This window comes from Vanellus vanellus, assembly GCF_965231255.1.
Source record: "Vanellus vanellus genome assembly, chromosome: 1".
In the NCBI taxonomy this organism is placed as follows: Eukaryota; Metazoa; Chordata; class Aves; order Charadriiformes; family Charadriidae; genus Vanellus; species Vanellus vanellus.
The window spans coordinates 191,668,005-191,680,116 of NC_138905.1; positions in this window are offsets into that span (position 1 = coordinate 191,668,005).

Here is a 12,112-nt window from a genome sequence, read left to right on the forward strand (position 1 = left end):
AGCCTGTTCCAGTGCTCTGCCGCCCTCAACATAAAGAAGTTCCTCCTCATGTTTAGATGGAACTTCCTATGTTCAAGTTTGTGCCTGTTACCTCTTGTCCTATCACTGAGCACCACTGAAAAAAGACTGTTTCCATCCACCTGGCACCCTCCCTTTAAGTATTTGCTGGACCCGTTCCAGCAGTTCCCTGTCCTTCTTGAACTAGGGAGCCCAAAACCGGACACAATACTCCAGATGCAGCCTCACCAGGGCAGAGTAGAGGGGGAGGATAGCCTCCCTCAACCTGCTGGCCACACTCTTCTTGATGCACCCCAGGACGCCATTGGCCTTCTTGACCACCAGGGCACATTGCTGGCTCATGGTCATCCTGTTGTCCACCAGGACTCCTAGGTCCCTTCCCACAGAGCTGCTTTCCAGTAGGTCACCCCCTAATCTGTACCAATGCATGGGGTTATTCCTCCCCAGATACGTTACCCTGCACTTGCCCTTGTTAAATTTCATAAGGTTTCTCTCTGCCCAGTTCTCCAGCCAGTCCAAGTCATGCTGAACAGTGGCACAGACTTACGGTGTGTCAGCCACTCGCCCAGTTTTGTGTTATCAGCAAACTTGCTGAGGATACACTCTATCCCTTCATCCAGGTCATTGATGAATATATTGAACAAGACTGGAACCAGTACTGGCCCCTGGGGAACACCGCTTGTTACAGACCTCCAACTAGACTCTGCACCACTGATCACAACTCTGAGCTCTATCTGCCAGACAGTTCTCAATCCACCCCGCTGTCCATTCATCTAACCCACACTTCCTAAGCTTGCCTGTGAGGATGATGTAGGAGACAGTGTCGAGAACCTTGCTGAAGTCAAGGTAGACAACATCCACTGCTCTTTCCTCGTCCACTCAGCCAGTCACACCATCGTAGAAGGCTATCACATCAGTCAGACATGACTCCCCCCAGTTGAATCCATGTTGATGACTTCTGTTAACCTTTTCCTTCAGATGCTTTGAGATGACACCCAGAACAAGCTGTTCCATCACCTTTCCAGGGATGGAGGAGAGGCTGACCAGCCTGTAGTTTCCCAGGTCTTCCTTCTTGCCATTTTTGAAGACTGGCATGATATTAGCTTTCCTCCAGTCCTCAGGGACCTCTCCTGTTCTCCATGACCTTTCAAAGATGATGGAGAGTGGCCCAGTAATGACTTCCGCCAGCTTCTTCAGCACTCATGGGTGCATCCCTTCAGGGCCCATGGACTTGTGGTTATCCAGTTCACTTAATTGATCTCTAACTTCAACCGAGGGAAAGTCAGCCTTCCTCCAGACTTTCTCTGTTACCTGCAAAGTCTGGGACTCCTGAGGGCTGGCCTGAGCAGTAAAGACTGGAGCAAAGAAGGCATTCAGCAACTCCACCTTCTCTGCATCATCTGTTGCCACGGTACCTGTATCGTTCAACAGTAGGCCCACATTTTCCCTAGTTTTCCTTTTGCCTCTGATGTACTTGAAGAAACCCTTTGTGTTGACCTTGACATCCTTTGCCAGATTTAATTCCAAGGCGGCCTTGGCTTTCCTCGTTTCATCCCTGCATGCTCTGACGGCATTCTTATACTCTTCCCAAGGGATCAGTCCCTTCTACCATATACTGTAACTATCCTTCTTCCACTTGAGCTTTTTCAGAACTCCTTGCTCAGCCATGCAGGTCTTCTGCTTCCCTTGCCTGATTTCTTGCTCTTAGGGATGCACCAATCCTGAGCTTGGAGGAAGTGATACTTAAACATCAACCAGCTCTCTTGAGCCTCCCTACCCTCTAGAGCCCTCTCCCATGGGATTTCTCCAAGCAGTTTCTTGAAGAGATCAAAGTTAGCCCTAAGTCCAAGGTCGTAATCCTACTTGTCATTTTGTGCATACTGCACTTAATCCTGAACTCTGTCTTCTCATGATTACTACAGCCAAGGCTGCCCCCAACCTTAATGTCCTCCACCAGTCCCTCTTTGTTTGTCAGTACTAGGTCCAGTAGTACACCTCTCCTTGTTGGCTCCTCCACCACTTGAATCAAAAAGTTATCAATGCACTGGAGGAACCTTCTGGACTGCACATGCCCAGCTGCGTAGCCTTCCCAGCAGATATCAGGGTGATTGAAGTCTCCCATGAGAACCAAGGCCTGTGATTGTGAGGCAGTTCTCACCTGTCTGTAGAAGGCCTCAGCAACTTCCCCATCCTGATCTGGTGGCCTGTAATAAACACCCACAACAGTGTCTCTAATATTAGCCTGCCCCCTGATCCTTACGTGCAAGCTCTCAACTCACTCTTCATCCACCCCCAGGGAGAACTCTATACATTCCAGTTGCTCTCTCACATAAAGAGTGACTCCACCACCTCGCTTCTCTGGCCTGTCTTTCCTAAAGAGAACATAGCCCTCCATGACAGCGTTCCAGTCATGTGAGCTATCCCACCATATCTCAGTAATTGCAGTGAGATTGTGGCCCTGTGACCACACATGGATCTCTAATTCTTCTTGTTTGTTCCCTATGCTGCGTGCATTGGTGTATAAGTATTGCAGAGAGGCAGTTGAGTGTGTAGTTTTTGCCCTAGAGGGGTGGTAGGCCTTCCGATCCTCAAAAATACTAGCCCCACAGGTGCTGGGCTACTACAGCGGGGTGCCTCTCTAGTGAGCCCAGTTACATCCCCATCCCCCTTCCGATCTAAAGCTCTTACAATGAGCCCTGCTAGCTCTTGTCCTAGAACCCTTTTGCACCTGCAAGATAGGCTTTTCCCATCTGTTATCAGCAGGCCTGGTGTTCTGTAAATTGAGCCATGAATTACGGAATTATAACTGTGTCATAAGAACAGGCATCAAACTTTTCCTAGATAACTTCTGTACTCCTAGTGTTCCACTCCCTTTTCATTTGCAAACAAAGTTCACAGTGCACTGGAAGAACTTGTGCTTCTGTGCCATCTGCAGCAGACATGACTGATGCAGAGCAGCGGTTAGTTGATGTTTTCTGTGCCCTTCCACAATGCTGACTAAGCAAAATTCAGTTTTCTGAAACTCGTTATGAATGCAAGTTTGCCTGTTTGGGGACTAAGAATTATTAAAATATACCTAAGCCTGATGGATCCAGTGGGACAGATAGTCTCGAGCAGAGATGAGATTAATTAGAACAGTTTTGCAGAGCTGTGTTTGTGCTACAAAGTGAGCTGGGCAAGTCCTGCTGCTGCAGGAGAGAAATGACTGCTTTTTGTTGGGTTGCATCCCTCTCCCTGTTTGTGACACACAGAGAAATCTGTGAGAAATCCAGTGTGCCTCATTTCAGTGCCATATTGTGTAGCGTGGGGCAGGTGGGCCACAGAAGTCCTTGCTATGTGGTTTGTTGGCAAGAGAAACAAGCTACATGTGACACTGAGTGCAGGTGCAGGAGGTGGCTCTGAAATAGAGCAAGGGATGGGTTTGCAGGTGTGTGGCTTTTGAATGTGTCGGAGCCTTGTGCAAAGAAGGTGGTGCCATGGACAAGCGATTTAGACCGTTTGAAGAACCACCACCAAAGTATCAGCAAAAGGCAAAAATGGTTTTACTGAAGTAAGATGTAAAAATGAGACTTAACAAAGTCCAATGGCAAGGCTCACTGCAGAGTATATATAAAATCATGATTCAAACTTACCAATACAAAATCAAACTTACCAATGCAAAATCTTAGTGCACTGTAATACAAAGTAATGTGTGGTATCGGTCACTTACCAAAGATCTGCAGTTGGTAAGGGGTCTCTCAGCCTCAAGGAATAACCTTGAGAGGTGTCCCAGCTCAAGGGGAGATCACTGCTGTGCAGTCAGCTGCTTAGCAGGGAGAGCTCAAAGAAGACTCACTCAGGCTTTCATATTTATGGAATAAAGTGGTTGGCTCATCGTCAAATTACCTGCAATGGAACAGGTAAGCATGAGACTCATTGTACCCACATTTTTCTTTGTTCCTTGATAAATGAGTCTTGGAAGAACTACCTGCTATTCATGTGTTAATCTCATGGTTGGTGTTCCAGTTTACGAGCCCATATGCATCAATGCACAACATGACACCCTGTTCCTGTGAGTGCTTTCAGAGAACAGGTTGGAACTAGAGAATTTTTTGGCTTGGTTATAGCCCAGACCTTTCACAGAATCACAGAATGGTAGGGACTGTAGGGGACCTTTGGAGATCATCTAGTCCAACCCCCCTGCAAAAACAGGTTCACCTAGAGCAGGTTGCACAGGAATGCATCCAGGTGGGTTTTGAATATCTCCAGAGAAGGAGACTCCACAACCTCTCTGGACAGCCTGTTCCAGTGCTCTGTCACCCTCAAAGTAAAGTTTTTCCTCATGTTGAGATGGAATTTTCTGTGTTCCAGTTTGTGCCCGTTGCCCCTTGTCCTATCACTGGGCACCACTGAAAAGAGCCTGGCCCTATCCTCGTGACACCGCCCTTTAGATATTTATAAGCATTGATGAGATCCTCTCTCAGTCTTCTCCAGGCTAAACAGACCCAGGTCTCTCAGCCTTTCCTCATGAGAGGTGCTCCATTCCCTTGATCTCCTTTGTAGCCCTCCACTGGACTGTCTCCAGTAGTTCCCTATCCTTGAACTGGGGAGCCCAGAACTGGACACAGTACTCCAGATGTAGTCTCACCTGGGCAGAGTAGAAGGGGAGGATGACCTCCCTCGACCTGCAGGCCACATTCTTTTTAATGCACCCCAGGATGCCATTGGCCTTCTTGGCCACAAGGGCACACTGCTGGCTCATGGTCAACTTGTCTGCCAGGACTCCCAGTTGTCTCTTCAGAGCTGCTTTCCAGCAGCTCAGCCTCTACCCTGTACTGGTGCATGGGGTTATTCCTCCCCAGGTGCAGAACTCTACATTTGCCCTTACTGAATTTCATTAGGTTCCTCTCTGCCCAACTTTCTAGCCAGCCCAGGTCTCACTGTATGGCAGCACAGCCTTCCGGTGTGTCAGTCACTCCTCCCAGTTTTGTATCAGTGGCAAACTTGATGATGGTACACTCTATCCCTTCATCCAGGTCACAGAATCACAGAATGGTCAGGGTTGGAAGAAACCTCTGGAGATCATCTAGTCCAACCCCCCTGCCAGAGCAGGGTCACCTACAGCAGGTTGCACAGGAATGCATCCAGCCGGGTGTTATATGTCTCCAGAGTGGGAGACTCCACAACCTCTCTGGGCAGCCTTTCCCAGTGCTCTGCCACCCTCAAAGTAAAGAAGTTCCTCCTCGTGTTTAGATGGAACTTCCTATGTTCAGGTTTGTGCCCGTTACCTCTTGTCCTGTCACTGGGCACCACTGAAATAAGATTGTTCCCACCCCCCTGGCACTCTCCCTTTAAGTATTTATAAGCATTAATAAGATCCCCCCTCAATCTTCTTTTCTCTAGACTAAAAAGACCCAAGTCCCTCAGCCTTTCCTCATAGGAGAGATGTTCTAATCCCCTAATCATCTTTGTAGCCCTTTGCTGGACCTTCTCCAGCAGATCCCTGTCTTTCATGAATATGTTGAACAAGACTGGTCCCAGTACTGACCCCTCGGGAACACTGCTTGTTATAGGCCTCCAACTAGACTCTGCTCCGCCGATCACAACCCTCAGCTCTGCAATTCAGCCAATTCTCAATCCACCTCACTGTCTACTCATCTAACCCACACTTCCTAAGCTTACCTATCAGGATGATGTGGGAGACTGTGTCAAAAGCCTTGCTGAAGTCAAGGTAGGCAACGTCCACTGCTCTCCCCTCATCCAGCCAGCCAGTCATTCCATCATAGAAGGCTATCAGCTTGGTCAAACATGATTGCCCATTGGTGAATCCATGTTGACCACTCCCAGTAACCTTCTTTTCCTCTACATGCTTAGAGATGACATCCAGGATGAGCTGTTCCATCACCTTTTCAAGGATGGAGGTGAGGCTGACTGGCCTGTCGTTTCTCAGGTCTTCCTTCTTGCCCTTTCTGAAGACTGGCATGATATTAGCTTTCCTCCAGCCCTCAGAGACCTCTCCTGTTCTCCATGACCATCAAAGATGATGGAGAGTGGCTTCACAACATCTGCCAGTTTCCTCAGCACTCACGGGTGCATCCCACATCAGGGCCCATGGATTTGTGGGTGTCAAGTTTGCCTAAATGATCTCTAACCCGATCCTTCTCGATCAAGGGAGAGTCGTCCTTACTCCAGGCTCTTTCTCTTACCTCCAGGGTCTGGGATTCCTAAGGGCTGGCCTTCGTAGCAAAGACTGAAACAAAGGCAACATTCAGTAACTCCGCCTTCTCTGCATCCTCTGTCACCAGAGCACCCACCTCATTCAGCAGCTGCCCACATTTTCCCTACTCTTCCTTTTTCTACTGATATACTTGAAGAAGCCCTTCTTATTTTCCTTGTCATCCCTTGCCAGATTTAATTCCAAGTGGGGCCTAGCCTTCCTCATTGCATCCCTGTATACTCTGACAATGCTCCTAAACTTCTCCCAAGTGGCCAGTCCCTTTTTCCACATTCTGTAAACTTCCTTCTTCCATCTGATTTTTTTCAGAAGCTCCTTGCTCATCCATGCAGGTTTCCTGCCTCCTTTGCCTGATTTCTTGCTCCTAGGGATACACCGATCTTGAGTTTGGAGGAAGTGGTGCTTAAATATTAACCAGCTCTCTTGCACCCCCCTTCCTTCTAGAGCCTTAGCCCATGGGATTCTTCCAAGCACGTCTTTGAAGAGGCCAAAATTAGCTCTCCTGAAGTCCAGAGTTGTAATTCTGCTTTTTGCCCTGCTGCTTCTATGCAGGATCCTCAACTCCACCATCTCATGGTCAGCCAAGGCTATCCCCAGCCTTCACATCCCCAACTAGTCCTCCTTTGTTTGTCAGCACAAGGTCCAGCAGTGCACCCTCTCCTCATTTGTTCCTCCACCACCTGCATCAAGAAGTTATCGTCAATGCTCTGCAGAAACCTCTGGGACTGTGTGTGCCTGGCTGTATTGTCTTTCCAGCAAATGTCAGGGTAGTTGAAGTCATCAACAAAAAACAGGGGCTGTGAACATGAGGCTATTTCCAGCTGTTTGTAGAAGGCCTCACCGACTTCCTCTTCCTGATCTGGTAGTCAGTAGTAAACACCCACAACAGTGTCTCCCACATTAGCCTGCCCCTTAATCCTTACCCATAAGCTCTCCTTCTTCATCCACCCCTAGGCAGTTGCTTGTAGAGACCAACTCCACCACCATGCTCTGCTGCCCTGTCTTTTTAAAAGTCTTTAAAAAGTATGTAGTGACAGCATTCCGGTCACATGAGCTATTTCATCGTGTCTCTGTAATTACAATGAGGTCATGGCCCTGCAATCTCTCAGAGATTCTTCCTGTTTATTCCCAGTGCTGCATGCGTTAGTGTATGGGGATTTCAGAGAGGTGGTCAAGCATGCAGGTTTCCCTGGAGGCAAGCAAGAGGATCCACCACAGCCGTTCACACCCATGAGGTGATTGGCCTTCTGGATTTCATCTTGGGAATCAGCTAAGGAATATTTGTCACTGCTCTGGTTGGCCCAGCTTATTCCCCAGTTAGCTAAGTTGGTGTGAGCATTGCCACCTTGGACTCCACCCCCCAAGTCCTTCAGTTTAAAGCCTTCCTCACCAAGTTGGCGAGCCTGCTGCCAAAGATTCCCTTGCCCCTTCTAGACAGGTGGATCCCATCCCTCTGTAACTGGCCATAATCATCAAAGAATGTCCCATTGTCATATAAACCAAAACCCTCACAACGGCACCAGCCACGTAGCCAGGAGTTGATACGCGTTATCCATGCATTTCTGGCTGCTCCCTTTCCTCTAACTGGTAAAATGGAGGAAAAGATAACTTGGGCACTAATTTTTTTTTCACTTGCTCCCTCAGGGTTTTATAGTCTTCCTTAATTCTGCCCAGGTTCTGGCTTGCAGTGTCATTCATGCCCACATGAAAGAGTAACAGTGGGTAGTGGTCTGTGTTCTTGACAAGTTGTGGCACCCTTTCGGCCACATCTCGGACCTTAGCTCCCAAAAGGCAGCATACCTCACGTGACTCCCTGTCAGGATGGCAGATGGGCACCTCAGTGCCCTTTAACAGGGAGTCACCCACTACTAGCACTCATCATTGTTTTTTTGCCATGTCAGCTGTGTGCTGCTGGTACAGGCCCTCCTGGCAGACCTTGCTCCTGGGTGTCTATACCTGTTAGAGCTTCATACCTGGTTTTTGTTTTGATGCCAGGGGGTGGGGGCTGAAGCACAGTCCTGCTTTTGTGGGTCAGCAGGGTCCAAGGTGCCTCATTCTCAGTGGTATCCACTGCAGGAACATGGTTATGAAACCACCTATCTGTCTCTGTCTTGGTTCCTCTGATACTATGCAACCTGTTAATCGTTTATTGCAGCTTGGCCACCTGGTGTAACAGATCATCGACCTGTGTACACCATGTGCAGGTACTTACCTTTCCACCAGGAGAAGGGTCTACCCCCTGTACTGAAGTCTCCCTCCTTACCAGTTCCATCTGGGTGGGTGCATCAGACATCTGAGGGGCTTTCTCTGTAGGACCACTGGTTTTAGCTGCACAGAACTTACTGTGTCCGCTGCTGGATTCCGCGTCAACTGCTTTTACTTCCTTTGGAAACTGAACCAAACTACCACTAGTTTGGTCAAGGAGTCGAGTGCATCTATCACAAGTGGATTTAGAGTTAGTTCACTGTACCTTCACTTCCCGACTTCGTGGGAGGCCATGCATGGCAGATCATGCAGCATTGTCTGTTGGTATTTGCTCGGCAATTAGCAGATTTTGTCATTGGATTTCCTGTTCTACAGAGCAAAGGGAAGGACTGTTTGCAAGAGTTAGGGATGATTTAGGCAACTGTGCATGGGAATGAAACATACCTGTGAGAGAATGCCGTGGCCACGGAGTAGAGATTTCAAGCCTACAGCTATACTGCAAAATGAAAGAAGCAGGAACCAGTTCTCAGCCCTGAGGCCAAGAGGCGACAGATGGCTTGTGTCCATGTGGCTTAGGGTTAGTCCTCTTTTAATTGGGCTGCATCTCTGCTGTGTAGCCATGACAAACGCGGTACTTTTGGCCCTAAGCTGGTTTTTTTTTGTTTGTTTTGGATGCATCAAGCTTAAGCATGGGCTTGTGCTGCAACAGATGATGCTCTCACATTTCTCAACAGTCTCAGCATGCATGAGGAGCTTAAGCCTGGTAAAAACGGGCCTTTAACAGAGATATCAGACCTGTGAACTGTTTTGCTCATAGCGAAACTTCAACTCTTCTCTCCTATGTCCCTGTTTGAGAGCTTAGCATGCCCGTCAAGCAAACCTCTCCTCATTATTTTTTCTCCCAGTCATCGCACTATGGGCTTGTGTGTGTTTTCACCATGAGTCTTCAGGGCTAAATGCAGAAAAGCATCATTACCCCCAGTGTTGATGCAACACCACTTCAAAGGGTCAGAGCCACCCACGTTTGTCCTGATCCATCCCCTTTCATCCCTCTGTCACTGAGGGGCTCCACCATGTTAGCAGCAGTCAGCATTCAGCTCAGTTGCTTTTTGCTTCACTGAAGATCTGTCTCTGCTCAGAGGGAATATGCCTGAGGATAACATCATGCAATGTAAAAACCTTCAGAGACACACCAGGCTGCATGGTAAGCCCACTGGTAACCCAGTACTGGTGTAAGCCTTTGTCCTTGCTATGGTTTGAGGGACCCACAACAACTTACTGTCATTTAGACAATTATTCTGTCACCCGATGACCCCTCCCCACCCAGAAAGGGGAATTGGGAAAAACAAGGAAACTTGGGCATTGAAATATAAACAGATTTACTAGAATAAGACTAAATAATTAACATTAATAACACTAAAGAACCAATATTGATCCCGATACTAATATAAAATATACAAGGATTATACTCAGCCAATTCTATCCATAGGGAGCTGTGCACTCCCAGCAGTGGACAGCAAATGTCGGACACTGTGAGCACTGTGGCTTCGGGAGGAAGGGAAGGGCTCAGGGGTCCAGCACTGGGGCAAGAAGTTCTCTGGATCACCGCCGTCAAGGAAGAGAGAGAGAACTCCTCAGCAAACTTTCTAATTTATGTTGAATGTGATGTTCATGGGTCCTGTTGTCCAGCTTGGGTCAAGTGCCCGGCTCTCGCTCCTCCTCATCCCTGCACCTGATGAGCTCGAAAACACTGACACCTTGAAACCCACATCCCATAGCTGGCTATGAAGTAAATATTTTCACAAATTCAGACACTAGAGTCTTCTAAAAGTGCAGTTTTCCCTGAACATTAGGTGAGAAATTAGTCCTGTGTTGCTCAAACCAAGACAGTCCTAGTTTGAGGTAAAACAGAACCAATTTCTTTTCAGTAATTTTACTTTTCAGTTAAGCCCCTTCTAACTCTCTGAAATTAACAGCATATTTTTCAGACATCTTATCTAGCAGATAAGGTCTGATGTTTATAGTGAATACCAAGGAATAGTATGTAGAGAGGCTCCTGCTTATACTTATTGATTTAACACCCAAGGCCAGCTAACTTTTTTATTTGCCCCGCTGGAGGGTCGGAAGTGGAAAAGCATAGAGGGGTCGCACCTGCGGGGAGGAGTGGACAGGACAGGTGACCCAAAACTGGGTATTCCATCCCATCTGCATCATGCTCAGTATAAAAGCTGAGGGATCAAAGGGGTCAGGCTCTTTCTTCAATGGCTGGTGTCCAAAGAGGACTCACTCTGTTCATCTGCCTTTGATCCCAATCCGTGCATTTCTGAATCCAGATCTGGAATCCAGCTCCCGTCCATCACTGAGTCCAGTCTGGGACTTTCTCCATGCCTGCTGGTGACGTGATCATCATCCTGGGAGCTCAATACAGTTTTGTATATATTGTATTTATTTCATTATTTTCTCCTTATTATTTTCTTTTTATTATTAATATTTCATTAAAGTAGTTTAGTTTCTTTTCAACCTGTAAGTCTCTCTCTCTTATCCTTATTAAAGAGAGCATCTGTCGTTCGTTTAGTGGCCAGCCCAGCCCAAACCATGACAGCCTTTCAGACAAGTGAGGATGTGGAAAATATCTGTCTCTAAGCTCAACTTGAATGTGGAAAAGCAGATGAGAGTGTCATTAAGGCACCAATAGGGGACAAAAGTACATTTTACTGCTGTTTGATTGTATTTTCCAGATCGGTAGTAGGAATTATGGTACTGAGCTGGGGAGGAAAATCTCTGTTGCTTGCTGCATAAAACAGACCTGATGTTTCAAAAGATAAAAGCACTTATTTGCTCTGTGTGGTCTGCAACTATTTGAGAACCTGCTGTCAGCGTGGATTTTACAGTACATATGAGTATGAGATGTGGCTTTTTGGCTAGCTGTGTTTATCAGGTTGGTACTTCAGGCTGGTACTTCTTTCTCCTCCTCCACATGAGGATACACTAGATATAGCGGTTGCAACCCAGCTTCTGGTCCCCTTGCAGTCTGACGCTTTCACTGCTTGTGAATCTGACGTACCAGACCAGAGATCATAACGTATCCTCTTGCAAATTTACCTTACAAGGTATGTTTTCTGCCTGTTTTTGTAATTTTATTGGAATGGGTTCTGCTGAAGGTGGCTGGCAAGTATCTTCTGCAGGCACTGGCTGTGCCGGTTCAATAGACATTTTGAGAGTGCTCATCTGAACCTTTCTCTCTGCTCAGCTATCAGTTTCTCTGCTTGCCCTTACGTATCTCAAAGATGGGTGTATTTCTGAACATAGTCCCTCATGCCACCTGTGCTTTAACAGAGTATCATGTAAAAGCACCAAGCAGAAGCACCGATGGAAGGATAGGTGGAAAAGTTCAAAGTGAAACACTTGAAAGTACCTGTGGAGTAACACATTTGAGACTTCTTGTCAGCCTGCCAGGGGTACTGAAAGAGAAGAAGAGTGCCTAATGGGAATTAGTTGCATTGAGATGTCAAACAGAGCTTTGGAGATGCCCCAAAATCACAGTTTCTATTGACCTGCAAGGGAGCATAGGTTTTACAACACTGATAGAGGACCATCAGATTCAGGGGGAATTTTGAAACCAATTTGGGCTGTTTCAGGATTGTACCTTGTTCCTGTGAAATGGTGTCATCCAGC